The 19,133-nt window shown below is 58.2% G+C and overlaps 1 long non-coding RNA gene across 1 annotated transcript; it reads left to right on the forward strand.

Moving 5' to 3' along the window:
- Window positions 1-11,639: 11,639 nt before the first annotated feature.
- LOC123616622 (uncharacterized) lies at window positions 11,640-18,627 on the forward strand. Its single transcript, XR_012501635.1, has 2 exons — window positions 11,640-12,432; window positions 17,367-18,627. It is a non-coding gene; the product is annotated as an uncharacterized LOC123616622 (long non-coding RNA).
- The last annotated feature ends 506 nt before the right edge of the window (window positions 18,628-19,133 follow it).

The following is a 19,133-nucleotide window of genomic DNA, read 5'->3' on the forward strand; positions in this document are numbered from 1 at the left end:
CTGAAGATTCTTCCAGGGACTCTTTACTCCCCAACCATACACAGCCCCTGCCTGCTGTGGCCACCGAGGCTGATAGAAGGAGGTCACTTCTGGGGAGACTGTGGTGCCAGCTGGCCTCCTATTGGCCAGGACTGAGCTGACAGATTTCTCATTCTGTTCAGTTATTTATCCCCCACTGCAGTCAGAAGGGGTAAAGAAAAACTCTGAGCCCCTCCCCACCCCCTACAAGCCCAGGTCTTAACCCCTGTGGGACCAGGGCCTGCTCCACCTGGCCATGCCCCTCCCCTTCGGCCCCCTCACCACATCCTTGCCTCAGTTTCTCCTTGATGAGTCTCCCTTTCTCACACTCTCCCTGCTCCCTTTAGGTCTCAGCCCAGAAAGCCAAGCTCCAGCTGGCCCAGGAGGATTGATATCCCCAGACCCCTCAGGGGCTATTGGGATTCAGCCCTACTTCTATACCTGCCGTCCCCCAAGTGGGGGATACTTCCCTGGAGGGGAGGAGCATGCAAGGAAGAGGATAGGTGTAAATAGTAATTGGGCCTCTGTGGGTGGGGACAGCTTTGTTGATGTCCCCTATGTAGCCTCCCCCTTCTAACTGAAAAGGAGGGGATTGCTTTGAAATGTACAACATGTATTCATTCAATCCCCATTATTTCAGACTCTTTACAGCAAGCCAATGAAGTGAATATTGTAATGTTTACAGATGGGCATCTGAAGCCCAGAGAGGGACTGCCCTAACCTGGGGAGGCACAGCCTGTAGACTGCAGAGGTGGGATTCTGTGCAAGGCCTTTCCCCGCCTTCCTTCCAGGATGAGCTTGAAGAAGCCCTCCAGCCAGCTCTCCGGCCCACTGAGCTTCCCGTGGCCACCAGCAGGGGGCAGTAGACTCCAGAGCTGTCCAGCTGTGGAGGCAAGTTGGCTCTCGGTTCCTTCTTCCTCCCACCCCTCCCCACCCCCACCCCCCCAGCAGTTGAGGACTCTGCCAGGACGCCCCTACCCCAAGGCTGGAATCTCCACTGCCAAAATGCAGGGACCCCAGAAAAAAGAAGCTCTTCTTAAAGCCTCCTAGAACTGACGTCCCTACTCATTTGCACGTGGTTTCTCTTCATGTCTAGCTCTACTCCTTCTTGCTGCAACACAGACTGGGCAGGCAGCCGCTGCATTCCTCAGTTGGGTCAGGCCAGGAGAGAGGATTGCTGGATCCTGGCCCGGTGGTCAGTCCCACCCCCACCCCCAAAGTCCTGTGAATATCCCCTGGAGCCCAGCACAGGACGGGAGTGGCAGTGGGGGAAGCCCCAGTGCCCGAGCCGCCTGGTTCCTTTTGGCGTGGGAACTGCCCTCCCCACCCCACCCCAGCCCCCAGTTCCTGGGGCCCCTGCCAGTGCTGACTCATAGGGGACCCACGGCTGTGACTCAGCAGCAGCCCTTCCTGAACCTCTCCCTGAGAGATTTCCCACCCCATGTCACCTCCTGTCCCCTTGGGGGGTCTCCTCAGGGACCCAGATGTAGGCGTGGTGGGTGTGTAAACCAGAAGGCCCTTCTCAGCTCCATCGCCCGCAAGCCCCAGCCCCTAGGGACCCCCAAGGCTGTGGCCATGGTTGGGCATGCCTGGCCGTGGGGGTCTCGGGTGGTGCCCATGTGTGCCCAGATATGTGTGTAGCTTGCACACTCAGGAATCAGCTGGGAGGAAAGCTCCAGAAGGCAAGGACCCCCCGGCTGTGAGGATGCTTTCCTCTGCACCCCACTGGAGTCTGGACAGGGCTGCTCCAGGTCCATACAAGGCCCTGGGCTGGCAGCTCATTCCCTCAACCACAAACCAGCTTCTCCAGCCATCCTCCCTGTCTCCGGAAATGGCAGCTCCATTCTTCCAGCTGGAGCCAGAACCTTTCTTAACAAATGCAGTCCGTTAACAAATTCGGCTACTGTCCCTTCTAAAGTCATCTAGAATCCTACCCTCTGCAGGGCCCCCACCCGGGTCCAACCCCCATCATCTCTCCCCTGGACCTCTGATGCAGTTGTCACTACCTTGCTCTCCGTGCCTCAACCTCACACCGTCTGTTCCACCGCAGTTCAAGGGCACCTGTGAACACCTTAGTCTCATCATGTTCCTTCCCTGCTCAGAACCCTCCATGGCTCCCATTTCATTCATACCAAAAGCCCACGTCCTCCCCTCGGCCCTGCACACTCTACCCTGTTCCCTCCCTGCTTCACCTCTTCTCCCTCCCTTGCTCCCTCTGCTCCACCCCATGGGCCTCTCCTCTGTTCCTTAAATACATCTTGTATGGTCCAGCCTCAAGGCCTTTGCACAAGCTGTTCTCTCTGCCAAGGACTCTCTTCTCCTAGATACCCACATGGCTGCCTCCCTCACCTCCTTCAGGTCTCTGCTTAAACATTACCTCCTCAGTAAGACTTTCCCTGATGCCCCCTATTTAAAATCACACCCCTTGCTTTATCCCGCTCTGTTTTTTTCATCACCCTATCCCCTTTGAACACAATGTATGTTTTACTGCATATTCTTGTTTCTGACTCTTGTAGTCATGTGTCAGCTCCTGCAGGGCAGGAAGCTTTCTCTGGATCACTGTTGTAGCACTGAGAGCGGAGTCTCAGACAATATCTGTTGCTTGGGCATATTGATAATTACCACGTTCCTGATGTGTTAGGAAACAAAAAACACGTGGCATTGGCCTGCCACTGTGGCGGGACAAAGCGGGTAGGGTGGTGGCAGTCACTTAGCTAGCTGATTGCAATGAATAGTTTTCAGTGCTGAAAGCCAGAAGCACAGGGGAGTGTAGAGGAGTCATGGGGCCAGCCTAGAGGATGAGGTGCAATCAGGGAAGGCTTCTGGAGGAAGTGAGTTCCTGTGGGGCCTTGAGAGCCAATGAGGAGTTTGCATTTAAGAAGGATGGGAAGATTTGGAGGGTTTTTATTTGCAGTTAAGTTTATTGAGGTATCATTTACCTAGAGGAAAATTCAGCCTTTATACAGTTAGGTGAGTTTTGACAAATGCATGCAGTTGTATAACCACCACCTGAATCACAATATGGCAGATTTGGTGGGAGGTTATAAACAAGAGTGTGAGGTCACGTGCACCAAGCCATGCACACACAGCAAGGGGGTCAAGGGCGGAAGCAGAGGGCCAATGGGGAGATCAGTGTGGTGGACCAGATGAGAAGACCTGAGCCTGAATTAGGACAGAGGCCTGGGGGACAGGTGGAAATGGGTATCTTCAGGAAGAGGGAAGGACAGGTCTTAGAGATGGACTAAGTGCAGATGCTGAGGAACGAAGGAGGAAGGGCAGGCAGGCTGAGTCAGAGGAGCCTGCGGGCCACCGGGGAGGAGATATTCAGAGAGGGGTTGATTATGATTAGTATGTGGTGACCAATGTTCCAGTATGGCCCAGAAGGGAGAGCATTTGAGAGGCATTTCACAAAGAAGACTGAAGAGGAGGAGGGCCACCAGGAGAATATAGTGTTCTGCAGCCAAGGAGGAAGTGGGCAAAGGTGATGGCCTCCTGAGGACAGCGATGACTGGGAAAGTTGGCCTGATTTAGCAGCTTGGTGTCAATGGTGTGATCAGGCAGCCCCTCGAGAAGTAAATAGAAGGGAAGAAAACAGGCAGTGAGCCCAGTGCAAGACTATCCAACAGAAGTACTGTATACTGTGAGCCACAAAGTTGAGCTGCCACAAGTGTAATTAAAAAAAATTTTAGTAGCCCCATTACAAAAAGTAAAGTAGAGGAGGGTAATAGCTCAGTGGTAGAGTGCATGCTTAGCATGCATGAGATCCTGGGTTCAATCCCCAGTCCCTCCATTAAAAAAAAGTAAAAAGAAACAGGTGAAATGAATGTTGATAATAATGTAAGTGACTTAATGTGATGTATCACAAGTAGCATTGTTTCAACATGTAACCAACATGAAAAAAACTTGGTATTTCACGTTCTTTAAAAAAATTTTTTTTCAACATATCTCATTCTGGACTAGCCATGTTTCAGGTGCTCAGCAGCCAAGTGACACTGGCAAAGCACAGATCTAGACGGGACCCAATTTTGCTCTCGTGTGACTCACCTCACCTCACATCTCCGTAATCCCAGCCCTGTCATGCCTTTATTATTTGACTTCCCGCACCAAAACTTGTACACAAATGTTCATAGCAGCATTAATCATGCTAGCCAAAAAGGGAAAAACACCCAAATGTCCATTAACTGATGAATGGATTAAAAGAAAATGTGGTATATCTCTACCAGATATTATTTGGCAATAAAAAGGAATGAAAGAGTGGTAACATGCTACAACATGAATGCATCTTGAGAAGTGAATGAAGCCAGTCACAAGTCACATTGTATCGTTCATTCATACACAGAGACAGAAAGTAGATTAGGGGCACCCAGGGCTGGGGGAGGATGAGGGGTTGGGGGAGTGACCGCCAATGGGTACTGGGTTTCTTTTGCAGGTGATGAAAATGTTCTGAAATTGATTGTGGTGATGCTTACACAATTCTATGAATACACTAGACAATTTGAATCCTATACTTTAAATAGGTTGATTGTGTGGTATGTGAATTTTATCTCAGTCAAGCTGTTATAAAAAAAAAATACTTAACCTTGATTACTGAGTGTTTTGGTGCCCTCTTAAATTTTGCTTCCCAGTGGAGGGCCTCTCTTCTCAACCCAGTCCAGGCCCTGCTGCTCCCTCCACACCAAGCTTAAGAGGGACAGCTAAGGTGGGGAGAAGGCCGCAGGGTAGACAAGGAGAGGAGGTCTAGGCACAGGGGTAGTAAAGCCAGGAGATGTGGCCAGGTGTGTCCCCAGCACCCTTGTTTCCTACCAGAAGTCATGGGCTTCCCTGAATTGCAGGCTCCGTGGAGTAGGAGGAATGATGGCTCTGAAGCTTGATTCCAAGGGCCCCGGCTACCCGCCCAACCACACAGCCTGACTCAATTTGCCCGCTGTATACGTGTGACCCTCTGCTGTCCCTTGAGTGACTCAGGCAGCCTGGAAGCCCCCTCCCTGGGGACGCCCGGCTGCCCACGGTGACATTTCACAGACACTGCGGAAGCAGGCTGGCGCCTCCCGGGCCCAAGCCGGGCTCCTGGGGTCAGCCCACCAGGACCTTGGCCCCAGAGCCCACCTCCCTCAAAGGGCCTAGGGGCTGGGGGTGGGGGTGGGGAAATCTTCTCAAAGGGCCTTTGTGGGAGCTGCTGAGACGCTGGGGGGGGGGGCGGGGGGGCTGCCGGGGGACCCCGCCCTGCGTGACTCACGCCTCATTGCTGGGCGGTGACTCACGCCCAGCCACCCCCCCGCCCCCCCGGCCTCCTGCCCGCTTGCAGCAGGTGCTGCCAGGGCCAGCTTCGGGATGGGGGCCTCTGCAGCGAGGTTCATACCACACAACTCTTGGCCTGTGACTCGCACTCATTTCCAAGGGCGTCCGCCCTGCCCTGACCTCCTTGCCCTATAGGGCTTAGACCACGGAGAAAACTTCCCACACTCCGTCTCTTATTGCGGGAGGGGAGAGGGGCAGACCCCTGGTATTGAGATGCGCCGGCTGTTGTCTCACTATTGATTCATGGAATCCCCAAACCACCGGAGAAATGGGGCGTTCCTGCTACCTCCTTTAACAGATGGGGAAACTGAGGCTTGGTGAGATTATGAAGTTTGCGAAAAGACACAAGAAGATCAAACCCAAAGTCAGGGCATACCAAAGTGGTTCCTGGGAGTGTAAATGGGTAATGATCCCAGCTGCCTTGTGCACCAGAAATGGATTACTGCATCCTACAATGTCGCGTCCATTTTACTGATAAGCAAACTGAGGTAATGAGCGCAAAAGTCACACCCGAAAGTGAGAGGCTGGGCCAGGATTCGAACCAAGCCCCGGGAGCCCAGGCTTGCTCCGCCGTTTCCCAACAGGCTTCGGGCGCCCACCTGGGGGCTGCGGCGCCCCCGCCGCCGGGCCCCTCCAGCCGCCGGGTCCCGCCGGGGCCGGGCCGCCCGCCAGGCTGCTGGGCGCCGAGCCCGCCCGCATCACGCCGCTGTGAGTCACCTCGCGCGCCGGCCCCGCCCCCCCCCCGCGCCAACAAACAGCGTGTTGCCTGGCAACCGCCGCGGGTCGCCCGCCCAGTCAGCGTGCTAGGGCCGGAGTTCGAGTCTCCAGCCTGGTGGGAGCCGTTGGCTTTACTCAAATTAGGGACTCAGGTCAGACCTGCAGTCATGGTTAGCACGGATGAGGGCGAAGGAAACAGCAGTGGCCCAGTGCGGGATGGACGAACGGAAGGTGTCTTTCCCCAAGCCAGACCCACCCCTTGTTCTCAGGAGGCAGGTATCAGGGTCGGGGATGGCACTGGGGACTCGATGTGGGGTGAGACATGCCCTGAGGAGCTGGGCCAAAGCTGCGATGGGGGGGGGGGGTCGAAGCCATTTTCCTAGAGGGATCTGCGGAGCCGGCCTGGGGGTGGGTATCAGGAGGGCTGCGGTGGGGGCTTTTGGCTTTTCACCCTCCCCTCACTCTCAAAGGATCTAACACTTCATGAGCACGTTCTATGTTCCAAGCCCTCTGATGCTCCATGGGTATTATTCGCATTTGACACATGGGGAAACCGAGTCACAGAGAGGCAAAATCCTTCACCAAGCTTGAAGCCAGACAGGGGCCCTCATGCTCCCCTCTTGGGGGTGGTCACATCTGTGGGAGGCTCCAGCGTAGACATGAGTGACAAGTCCATGTCGGAGCTTGGCTGGGACATGTAATTTGTAGCAGGTGGGTGGGCTCATTGGGGACTGGTGACACAGGGTTGTGTCCTCCGGAGACTGTGCCAGGCTCCCTCCAAGGCTCAAATGAGGGCAGGGGGAGAGTTACCCAAGAGGCAGCATCACTTCACTCTAGGCTCCCCAGCACCCATACAAGTCACCACTCAGCTGCCCACAGGACCCCAGTCATTGTGGAGTGTGGAAAAGAGCAGGTGCCAACACTGGGGCAGGATGAGCAGGCACGTGCCCCTTGGCACCCTTCCTCTGTCATGAAAGTGACCAGCTGCCTAGGAAGTCTCCACCTTTGCATCCTTTAAGAAATGTTCATGTTACTCAAATGACTGAGTAAATCACTCAAATGGTTGAGTAGAAAGACAGAGGAGTGCAGAGTCTCTGGAGAGTCTAAAGTCAGAGGGTCATGGTGAGAGGTAAGGAAGGCTTCTTGGAGGAGGTGATGGCCTAGGAATTGAAAGATGCCCATGAGTTGGCAGGTGGGTATGAAAGGCAGGTTGGAGAGAAGGCAGGGACCTCATAAGCAGGGCCTTGTGACTGACAAGGGGGGACCATGGAGGAACTTTTCACAGTGGGTGGTAGAAGGGAGATGTGATTTGATTTAATTGGCTCTCTCTAGAGAATGGATGGAAGGAGTAAGGCTGGAAGCAAGGAGACCAGGGAGACCAGACTGTTGGAGTGTTTTCAGGCCAGAGATGATGGTGGCTTGGAAATAACAGATTTAGCAAATAAAAATACAGGAGGCCCAGTTAAATTTGATTTTCAGATACAGAGTAAGTACAATTTTTTTTTTTTGGTAAAATTATGTCCCAAATATTGCATGGGACATATTGATACTAAATGATTCATTGTTTATCTGAAAATCAAATTTAACTAAGTGTCTTGTATTTTATCTGGCAAGAGTACTTTAAGTTCTCGGGGCCCTGGGGATGGGGAAATAATAATAGCTAACAATAATGGGGGAAATAATAATAGCTAACAATAATGGAGCAAATGCACTTTGGAGTGGATACTACTATCATCCCCATTCTGCAGATAGGTAAACTGAGGCCCAGAGAAGAAACTTTTCTATACAGTTAGTAAGTGGGACCGATTGGAATCCAGGCATGTTGGTTACATTTCACCAGCCAGTTAGAGCTGGTACCCCCACCCTTCTCCAAGGGGTGAGGGGTGGGACTTAAATGCCGGGTTTCCCCGGTTTCTGGTGGCCCAGGTACTGGCCTTCTTAATGCAGTAGACTCCCCAGCCTCCCCTGCAGCCTAGGCTGTCACCTCCCCTTGAGCCCCTCCTCCCAGGACACCGAGGCAGTGGGAGGGACGGCAGTCGGCCTCAGGGGGGCTCCTCTCCCCGGCTGTGGCTCGGCCTCGCCCTCCTCCAAGCCGGCAGGATCCGCCGTCTGCGCCCGCCGGCAGGGGGAGGGGGTGGGTTATTTTTACCTCCCTCCATGCAGCCGGGGCGACAGGAAGTGAGCGCGCGGCCCGCCAGATGCGGGGAGCCAGGCAGCTGGGAGCAGCCACAGCTGGACGGGCGGCCGGCCGGGGGCGGGGGAAGGCAGGGTGTGCAGGGGGCGGATCCCAGGCCTCAGGTCTCCCCTTTGTTCCCCGCCGCCCCAGCCTCCCCTCCGAGATCCCCCCTCACCTACCCCGCCCCCGCTCATCTCGGCGGTGGCCTCACTGTCCCCCATCTGTGCGCCAGTTCCCCTGATATCCACGGGCTCTCCGAACCGGGCGGAGAGGGGACCCTGCTCCTCGACCTGGGGACCCCCGGGTCCCAGCAGAGTGAAGGGTGGGAGAGGGAGACAGCCCCGCGCCGGCCCCGCCTGCCACCGCCATTGTTTACCCGTCGGCTGCCTCCTAGGAAACTTAACCCGCCCGCGGTAATTTTATTTGGGAACTTCGGCCAGTTGCCATAGCAACCCCCAGTGACGTCAGAGGGGCTGGGGCCTGAAATCCCCGGGAAAGGGGGGGATGGGATTAGAGGGGAGACCCCCAGGAGGGCCCCTTCTTAACCCTGCGCCTGCCGGGCCCTAGTCAGAGGGGAGAGGGCAGCCAGATGTGACACCTCTTGGGCGCCCCCATTCTGGCCCGGTGCCAAGTGAGGGTGGCCAGCCAGGCCCTGATGTCATCTGGTGCTGGGTGGGTAGTGAGTCAGTCCCCGGTGGGGGCTGGGCCAGGCTTGGGGGCTATTCCTATTTGACTCACCCCTCCAGTGCCTTGGGAGCAACACCAGGAAGGACCCTGCCCTGAGGATTTCAGGCACTTAGCTCGGGGTCCCCACAGGTCCCTAGGAACTCTGTCTCTCTGAGTTGTATGTGGGTAGGTAAGGGCTTTCCTGATGCTCCCAACACCAGTTTGGGGCGGTTGAATGAAAGGGTTAGTGGCAGTGAATGGGGGCCACCACATAATGTCCTTCCCTGGATGTGGGGAGTGGCTGGTGCCCTAGTGAGGGGGCAGGTGGTGGGATCCCTGCTTAGTCCATAACACAGCCTGTCACCAGGGTGACAGGAGGCAGGGGCCCTGACTGGCAAGGAGGAGCACAGCGCCAGCCGGGGGCTGGGCTGGGAGGAGCCACCCTAACCACAGTGACGTGGGACTTCCTCGGCAGGGCCTGTTTGATGTCTCTGTGTGCAGCGTTGCCATGGGGCCCGGCAGGCAGCCCTGCGTATGAGCCACCAGGGTGACCTACAGGGTGACTGGGTCTGTCAGGGTCCCTTGACCCAGCCCCCCACCCCAGGTCTGCATGGTGGCATAAACTTGGTGTAACTGCATGCAAAAGCTTATCCAGCTTCTACTCCATCTCAGGCCCTCAGACCTCAAAACGCATTTTCAGGCCCATTTTACAGATCAAGAAAGCGAGGCTGAGAGGTGTGATCATTTGGCCAAAGACACCCAACTAGAAGTGGAGAAGCAAGAATTTGAAACTTAGTTGACCACTCTGCTCCCTTCCCTCCTCCATCACACTGGTCTCCTCGCTGTTTCTCAAATGTTCCAGGTACATACATGCTGCTGCAGGGCCTTTGCACTGGCTGTTCCTGCTCCACCTGGAATTCTTTTCCTCTAGAAGTCCGCATGGCTTCTCCCTCACCTCCTATAAATCTTTGTTCAAATGTCACTTCCTCCTCAAGGTAGCCTTTCCTGACCTGCTCACCACCCCCTCACTCCATCTCCTTTGCCCCCTTCTATTACCTCTCCCAACACATGCCACGCAACACACCATAGATCTTTATACCTGTCTGTTTATTGTATCGGCCCCACGAGGGCAGGGTTTTTTTCTGGCTTGTTCTCTGCTGTGTCTTTAGTGCCCAGAACAGCACTTCACCTGGCACACAGCAGGCACTCAATGAATGTTTGAAGAATGAACAAATGGGCGTGCGTGTGTGTGCCTTGTGCCACTTGACCGCTTGGCCTGGCCTCACCCTGGCCCTGTCCTCTCACTCCTCCCTGTCATTACAAAGGATCTGTTGGCCAGTTTGGAGAGCTCTGATCCCTGTTGGCTGCTGTCCCTGGGTCAGTTGGCCAGCTGAGAACCAGGGTATGTGGGGGCAAATGTCAGGGATCTAGATGTAGGGCTGATGGGGGTATTGCTCAGTGGTGGAGCATTGGGCTGCAGATAGAGGACTGAGGGCACTGGGAGGACTCTCCAAGCGTGGACTGAGGGATGCTAAGTGAGTCAGGGTGGTCTAAGCCATGTGCAGGGAAACGGCAAAATGGTTTATATGGGCTGAGGGCCCTTGGCACAGGTATCCCTGGAGGCCAGCGTGGAGGAGACATTTCCCCTTAATGTGTGCCTGATTGGACTAATAATGAGAAGAGAGAAGGGTGGTTCTGATGGGAGAACTTGTCCTGGAGTGTGAAGGGAGTGTTCTGGAGGGGCAGAGTGGAGGGGATGCCTCATTGTAATTTGATCACTTTATACTTCTGAAATGATTGTGTGTGTGTGTGTCTCCACAGGAAGACCCTGGACCTAGGAACTCCATCCCTCTGTTTGAAGCTGCTCAGGAGGCCATGTGGTTAGTACCCCCTCTCCCCTCGGGCCCCACCCTGAGTCGGGGAATTCTGTGCCACCCCAAATCTTCCCCTGGGGCCCCACAGGCAGCTCTGCCCCCTCCTGCCCCAACCTGCCAGATCCTGCAGCCTGGGCCAGCCTGCCCCTTGGGCCCCACAGAGAAGAAAGACCCAGGAACCCCCCAGGGCTGGGCCCCATGGGATAGTAGTTAGGTGTGGCTTCTGCCCCCTCACCCTAATCCCACCAAAATCCGAAGTGGGAGCCTGTTGAGCTGAACTGAGGAAATAGGGGCTCTGGAGGAATTTGGGGGTGTGAGGTGACCCAGAGGCATCCAACCGGCCACTCCAGTCTTCTGCCTGGGCCTGCTGCTGGGTCCCCCTACCCTCAGCATTACTCTTACTGCCTGGGAGGTGGGTGGTGAAGATTATGAGCCCCAGCCCCAATTATAAGACTTCAGAAATGTTGGGGGTGGGAGAAAAACTGTGCCCCAAAGCTGTGTTCACACAAGTCGGGGAATGATCCTCTGGCTGCAGAACCCTGTGATGTGATGGTGGTGGTGGTGGTCTGGGGACCATTGGTCCGGGTCCCATCTTAGGGCAAAGTGGCATCCGGGCATGCCCAAGGAGGCTGGCTTGGCGGCAGAGGGCACCCCGCCCCTCCTTTGCTGAGTTTTGTTCCCAGCCCCCCATCTGGGCAGGGAGCCAGGCCCCAAGGCAGGGCCCGGTCCTGGGGAACAATGCCGCCGTGTTCCTCCCGGTGGAGGGGAGGTCCGCGGAGGATGAGGTGGGACAGACACGCATGCAGGGAAGGAGGGAGGGATCCAGGCAGGGCCTCTCTCCCAGGGATCCTCTAGGAGCTGGGGAGTTTCCCAGAGGCCCTGGGTGGGTGAGGGGGTGGGGATGCCGGGAAGCCTGAGGTGGGAGGAGACCTAGACCCAGGGACCACCTGGACTGGGATCAGAAAGTCTTCAAGTGCAGCAGGAGAGGGTTGGGTGGGATAAAAGGAGGGACTCTCTGAGGCTGTAGAGTGCACTGTGGAACTGGAGAGAGCAGGGATTCGCGTTTGGCCAGATCCCAGAATCCCCAGGCCCATGCCCTCCCAGGGAAAGGAGGGGGTCCACAGTGGCAGTGTGGCACCGTGCCTCCATCTCCTCTCCCCTTGTCCACGGCCTCTTGGGTTTCTCTTCCTGCGCAGGGACAGGAATTAGGCCAAAAAGGGTTTGGGGGTACACTGGGTATTAGGACCCCTGCTTTCTCCCGATCCCGGCAGAGCCTTCGCTGAAAAACGGGCTGGACCCAAGTCCAGGTCCCGGAGGGGGAAGTCGGGCTCAGTCTGGGGCCCAGGAAGAGTTGGGACAAGGAAGGAGAAAGTTAGGGCTGAGTTGGGGACGGGACTGAGTTGGGGGACCTCGGAGAGAGAAAGTGGGGGCGGACCGGCTCCGGGGGCACATGACGGCGTGCCCGCCCCGCCCCGCGCCCGCCCCCTGCCCGGCCCGGGGGGAGGAGACGGGGAGGTTTTAAAAGCGATTCGGCCCCGCGGCGGGCCGGCCAGTGAGTGGGATGGAACGCGGCCGGCGACCACCCCCGGCCCGTCTCGGACCCGCCGCTCGCCGGCTTGCGTCCCAGCCGGCCGGGCCGGGGCGGCGGCCGGAGCCCCGAGTGCCGGCTCCCCTCCCCCGCGGGTGAGTCGGGGAGGGAACCGGGAGGGAGGCGGCGGCGGCGCCGTGGCGGCGGCGGCAACTTTTCCGCGCCGGACTGGTGGGCGGAGTGGGGGTGCGCCCGGCGGGCCCCCCAGGCCCTGGCGAGGGGGAGGGCGCCGCCCCGCGCCCCGCCGCCGGTGGCTGGGGGGACAGCGCGGCCCGGGCATCTGCTGGTGGCGGTGGCAGAGTCCCGGGGCGCCCCCTACGGAGCGAGGGAAGGGCATTCCACCTCTACCCCGTCCCCAGGGGCCCGCTGCGGGTCCCCCAACCACTCCCCGTCCAGAGATTCGTCAGAGCGTGGTGGGGAGGGCGGGTCCCAGCGCTTCTTGGTCTGGTCACAGTGGGCAGGAGTTGGCCGCAGGGTGGGAGAGTATGTGCCCTGGCTTGGGGTGGGGGGAATGGCTATACCGTGCAGGGGCCCCTGGGGGTGCCTTGCCTGTCTGGGCTTTGTGGATGGGGGTCTCCCAGAGTTTTGTCTGTGGGGGCAGGGGACAAGGGTTCAAGTTCTTGACATGTCAGCCGGTGAGTGGGGGGAAGGCCTTCCATAGAGGAGAGGGTTGGGGGCCCAGCAGTACAGCTGGGCTTCGGAGGGCTTCGGGGACCCCGCTCCTCCTTTCTCGCTCCTCCTGGCCCAGTGGAGAAGGGCTCATTCAGAGGAAGGGGGCCAGGTTTGGGAGATTCTTGGAGGACTGACTCCCTAGCCCTGTGTATTTTGGGGTCTCCGTGCCCTTGGGCTGCAGGAAGAGGGTGAAAGGGCCCAGATGGAACCCTGACACCTCCATCGTAGCCCCAGACTGACCTCTGACCTCAGCATTGGACTTGACTGCTCCCAAAGCCCCCAGTCCTACACTGAATTTCCTATGCAACCCAGCCAGATCCAGACCCAGTGGCTCCTGAATGCCTTGAAGGTGCAGTTGGTTCCCTGTCACCTGTCCCCTCTGCCCCAACCCCAACCAGCTGCCTGCTTATGATGGCTGTTGTATGAGGGTGAGGCTGGGGTGTGTGGGACCCTTGGCATGAGGGGTGTCTTCTGGTAGCCCTGCCCATGCCAGCTTGAGCTGGAGGGCAGTACCCAACAGGTGCCCGGGCTTAGAGGCGAGGTGATGTGGGACACACCCTGTCCGCTCGCCCACGCACCATGCCCAGGCCAGCCCGTGTGCATGTGTTCACATGCCACCGTCCTGGGAAGGCACGAGCCCCAGGGCCTGGTGCCAGCTCTGTCCTAGTGCCCGGGGGTATCCATTGCCCTCTGTCCTTGCAGAATGTCCTCTGGGAGCTCCCTCAAGACCCCAAAGGGCAGGCCTTGTCTGTGGGCCTGGAGGGGGCCCTAAAATAGCTGCCGGCCTGGCTTGGGGCTGGCACGCGGAGCACATGCGTGACAGGGTGTGTCCAGGGGGTTCGGGCCTGTCTGTGCTAGCCCGGCCTATGAGTCTCCACTGACCCTTGCCCACTGGAAAGAAACAGCAGAGGTGGATGCTCTAGGGGTCTTCCTGGGGACCTCCCCCCCGTACGAACTCCTGCCTGTTGCAAGTGGAGGCCAGATGTTCTGTGCAGGCCGCAGCTGTGGGACAGACCCTTGTCCCATTTGCAGCCCGGGGGTAACTGGCCCCATGGGTATAGTGGAGTGACCTGCTCTCCATGGGCCCAGATGATGCTTTGATAGACTGTAAGGCATTTTGCAGAGTTTGCCCTTCACCTTGGGAGGCTGGGTGGGGGAGTCTGTTCCAAGTGAAGAAGGCCACAAGGATCCCTGGGCGGTCTGAAGAAAACTCCTTCTGTCCCTTTCCCACTTCGGATGCACTTTATGCCAGAATCAGGCCTGGCTTTTCCTTATTCGACTTACCGCGTGACCTTGGGCCTGGCTCTGAATCCTCTGGTCCTCGGTTTCTCCATCTGTATATGGGGAGCATTGGGAAAACCAGCGGAGAGACGTATGCACGTCCTCTCCCTGTCCCAGGCCCTTGCCTTCAGATCCCTGTGAGGGCACCCTGGCCATCTTCCCTCCTGCCAGCGGGTGTTCTGGGTGAACACGGAGGTGTGTCTGGGAAAGGCTGGTCATCGACGAAGGACGTCCTCGGAGGCCAATGGGTGTGGGTGTGTGAGAATCCTTGGGCAGAGAAGGACGCCACCATGCTGGGCATGGCTGAGTCATGCTCCATCGGCGCCTTGCCCCAGGGCGCTGGAGCTGGCGCCACCCTGGGTGTGGTCACTGAGCTGTGGCCCTGGGTAGAGCAGGCCTGGGTGGTCTGGGATGGGGTCCTGGTGGTGAGGGGCCAGAGTCCTGACTTCTGGTATGCTCGACCCCTTGGGCCTTGGTCTGGCATCACCATCAATGACTGTTGTCATCCACACCACGAAAATGTCTTGGGGAGCCCGGGAACCCTGAGCTTTGGGCCTCGGAATTGTCGGGGTGCCGAGGGAGAAGGACAGGGCCTGGAAGCCAGTGACTGCCCTTGAGGCCAGTGGCCCCCAAAAGGCAAGTCAGGAGGGCCTGGACAAGGATCTATCTGAGGATAAGGCAGAAGTAGACATGGCGGAAGGGGGCACCCCTCAGTTAAGGGCTCACAGTGGGGATGGTAGGGGTCCCCTAGGAATTCTGGGACTGGCCTGAGGGGGATTGAAGTTGAAGGCAGGGGTTGGAGCGTGGCGTTGTGTGACTGGCCACAATGGGGGCTGGGATGTGACTTGCATGGTTCCCCTATTTATAACAAGTGATTCAGTCCTCACTTACTCACCCCTTCCTGAGCCTGCCCCCCTCCCCTCTAGCCCTGGGTGGGCAGCGGGGCCCACCCACTTGCCAGTGCCCTGCCTTCTTCCACCTGGGTGCCAGCCTCTGCGGTCTGCCCATTGGGCCGGACGCTGGGACTTGGGTGAGGGGTCGGGGGCTGGTGGTCAGGCGGCACTTGGCTGGGCAGCCCAGGTTAGCGGCTGGCTTGGGGCCCGGCCAGGGAGCCTCTGCGGAGAGTCTAGGCCCATTAGGCAAAGCGTTAGTGACAGGCTGGGAGGGCGGGCAGCGGCGGCGGGCAGGGCGGGGCCTGTAGCCCTTGGTATTTTCCGATCCCAGCTGCTCTGAGAGGGTGGAAAGTATTTGGGGACCAGGCTTGGGGGCGGTGGTGGTGGTGGCGCCCCCGGCGGAAGCTGCCCCTGATTCATTCTTGGAGCATGGGGTGTGGGGGGGTAGCATTACGGAGTCTGAGTCCGTCTCACAAGTCCACGCCCTGTCTGCAGCGCATACTCAGACATCCATCCATCCATCCATCCATCGATGTGGCCTGGGGCCTGCCGTGCTCCCCTGGCCCAGGGGCCCGCCCTGCCCCGACCCTTTCAGCGGCCAGGACCTTGGCCCTCCCTGGACAGCATCTCCCGTGAGCCCAAGTCACCTGCCTATGGTGACGGGGTCCCGGCTCCTGGCCACCTGCATGGCAGTGCCCCCTCCACTTGAGACCCAGGCCTTTTGCGCCTGCGGGGACGGGGAGTGGCCTTGGCCCCGGCCCGGGGCTCTGTGCAGGGGAAACCCCACAGGAAACGGGCCTGGCCAAATGGCCGCCCTTCCCGTTCTCGTCCCTGGGACACGAATGTGCTGTCTCACTTCCGGAGGCGGCCCAGGGAGGCTGGCCGCCCTGCGGGGCCTCGTCTGCTCCTGGCTGGTGCCCCTAGACCTGGAGGGGACAGGGCTGGGCTAGGGCCCGACGATAAAGCGGAGGCCAGTGTATGTGTTTTTGTGTGTTTGTGTGCGTCTGTGTGTGTGGAAGGGGTGGGGACACAGCAGGGCACCTCACTCCACCTGTCTCCCAGTGGTGGGTGCCACCAGATCTGGGTGCTGGGGTCCTACCCATGTGCAGCATCTTCAGTTCCATCATCCTTCCTGTTTCTGCCTGGTGAATGATGACAGAGTAGCCCCGTCTTAATTATACGTAGCACTCATGGAACCCTTACCACGACATTAGCCCTGCTTTGCTGATGGGGAAACGGAGGCCCAGAGAGGGTGAGTGACTTGCTCATAGTCACCAGCTGGGAAGCTGAATAGCTAGGGTTCAAATGTGGCCAGACTGGCTCCAGAGTTGGGGTCTCCTATACAGGAACTCTCTGTTTACTGAACACAAGGCCAGCTTCACAGGGTCTCCCCCAACTCAGAAGGAGGGAGCTTGGTGTGATGCTCTGCTGTTGATGTCTTGAAATTCTTAATTTGTGAACAAGGGGCCCCAGGTTTTCATTTTGCATTGAACTCCACAAATTCAGTCAGTGGTCCTGGTGTCAGGTACTTACTGAGCGACACTCTTGGTGAAACCTCACTGTGATATGCCCCAGAGACTCTTGGCTCCATTTCACAGATAGGGAAACTGAGGCTTGGAGGGTATTTGGGAAACGGCCGAGCTGGGATGTGAATCTCGATCCTGGGTCCGGTGCTCTGGCGGTGTGCGTGCCAGGGGGGAGAGCTGGACCCTGGCTGCCGGCATCCGCTCTGGTGGGGCGCGGGCTGAGGCCTGGCTGCTGAGGAGACAGGGCCACGGGGGGAGGCCCTGGTGGTTTCCTCCTGCCCTTCAGGCTTCTAGGAAGTGGCGCCAGCTGGGGTGAGATCACTTCCTCACCCGCCTGCCCGCCACCCCCTCAGCTTCCTCTCCCCATGGCCCCATTTAGCCTGCCCAGGGCTCAGTGGTGGTGGGGGGGTGGCGACAAAAGCGGGAGGGAACTTGGCTCTGGGAGTTCCTGCAGGCTCCTTGGCCGAAAGTGACCCTCCAGGCACCTCTACCTCTCTGGGCCTTGGAGGCATGGCTGTGGCTAAGGGTGTCTAGCCAGGTGGTCCAGCTCTCTCTTAGGGAAGAGGGCTTCCCTGCAAGAACTCAAAGGATGGCAGCAAGTGGGGACTTGGAGGGCAGATGTCCTCAAATCTCATTACCTCCTTTTGTCTCTCCTAGGTGCCAGCCGCTGGCCCTGCCCGGTGTCCCCCCACCCCTGTGCCATGGCCGGCTGGGGTTCCTGGGGATGGGATTTGCTGCCTGTCACAAATCACATTGCCAGGGATTTCCAACCGACCCTGAGCCCTGCCTCTGGGGCCGCTGCTGTCACTGCCACTACCGAGGACCCCGACCCAGGGATAGGGATGGGGATGGGGTGGCAGAGAGGCCCCCACCACCTGCGTCTGGCCTGGGGAGCAGGGCTTAGCTGCTTGTGAGCAGGTCCACAGCAAGTGTGTTCACAGTGGCTAAGTTCCGCCCCCCACGGCCCCGCCTCCTCTGGCCCTGCCACCTCTCCCCTGGGCCTGCCTGTCCCACCGCCCGGGCCTCCCTGGGCTCTGCCTCCCGTGCCTACTGAGCTGAAACACAGTTGATTTGTGCAGACTGGCTCAGTTCAGCAGGAACAGGAGTCGAGCCCCCTTGGAGTCTGTGGCCCTTGCCTTCCCTGGATGGGCCAGTCGCTGCCTAGGGGAAGAGATGAGGACCCGGCCCCAGACCTGTGTCTGGAGGAAATTGGAGATGGGTGGGGCCTCAGATGGGTGAACTCAGCTGTCTGCTGCAGGCCCCCTCCTCCAATTCTGCACTTCAGAACCCCCACACAGTCCCATCACAGGCTGGGCTGTGCTTGCAGGGAGGATGGGGAGATGGGCAGGTGGGTGGCCCTTCCATGAAAAAGGGAAGCCAGCAGTGCCCTGCCTTGCCGACCCTCGGCCCCTCCTCTCCCAAGGCTGGTTGGGGCACTGCTGGCCCGAACCTTCACAGCAGCCAGTTACCCAAGAGGAAGCTGCCTTGGGCCCCCCAGACCGTTAAATGCCAACTCCGGGCTTCCGGAACCAGGCTGCCTGCCCTGACCCTGCCTGGCCCCTTCTCCCTGGGCCCTGCAGCTTCCTAACTTGGAAGAGGAGCCATGACACCCTCCTGACACATGGGACAGGGAATGAGGTCCCTGTGGGCCCAGAAAGGAGATCAGCAGGCCTGCTTTGTCCTTGGGTGGTCCCAGCGCATGGAAGAATTGAGACTCTGTCCTTGATCAGATAGAGTAGGGCTTTTTTGGGGATGAGACTGGGAGGCAGAGTGAAGCCCCCCAGGCTGTCAGGGTTGACCCAGTGTACGCTTTCCCCATCGGGGCAGGAGCAGACAACAGCTTGGGGTAGACTCTACGCGCCACATGTTGAGCCTTTCTTTTGTCCAATTAAATAAAAGCTGCCTGCCTCATTCTGAAGGTCTGGTGGTTTGTGATTTATTCCCACCGCCATCCCTGGCTTTTGGGATGGGGAAGGTTGATTGGCCTGAATTTACTGCCCTGGCATCCTGGTCTTCTGACCTCATAGGAGCCCCATCTCTCCCCCACCTGCTCTAGGAAGGTGACACTTTAGTCATATAGGTGGAGAGGGTGCCCTTGGTGTAGAAGGGTGACCTGGAGGAGTGTCATGGGGTTGGGGGGGTGACCTTGTAGGAAATTCTGGGCTGGAGGACTGACTTTCAGGGTTGGTGTGGTGACAGGAAGAGCTGTTCTTGGAAGGACCTAGACTAGATTATGATGAGGAATGCCTCATGTCCAAGGCTGGGGGTTGGGGGGATGGGACCCAATTTAAGCTGGCGGTGGTGGGGTGACCCTGAGGGGACATTTGGAGATAACTGGGACCTGAGGGTTTGAGCTAAAGACAGTTGACGGTGACAGACATAAAGGAAACTCGGGCTGGGGGTAAGACTTGGGGTGTCTAGTAT

Source organism: Camelus bactrianus, chromosome 22 (genome assembly GCF_048773025.1).
Source record: "Camelus bactrianus isolate YW-2024 breed Bactrian camel chromosome 22, ASM4877302v1, whole genome shotgun sequence".
Lineage (NCBI taxonomy): Eukaryota > Metazoa > Chordata > Mammalia > Artiodactyla > Camelidae > Camelus > Camelus bactrianus.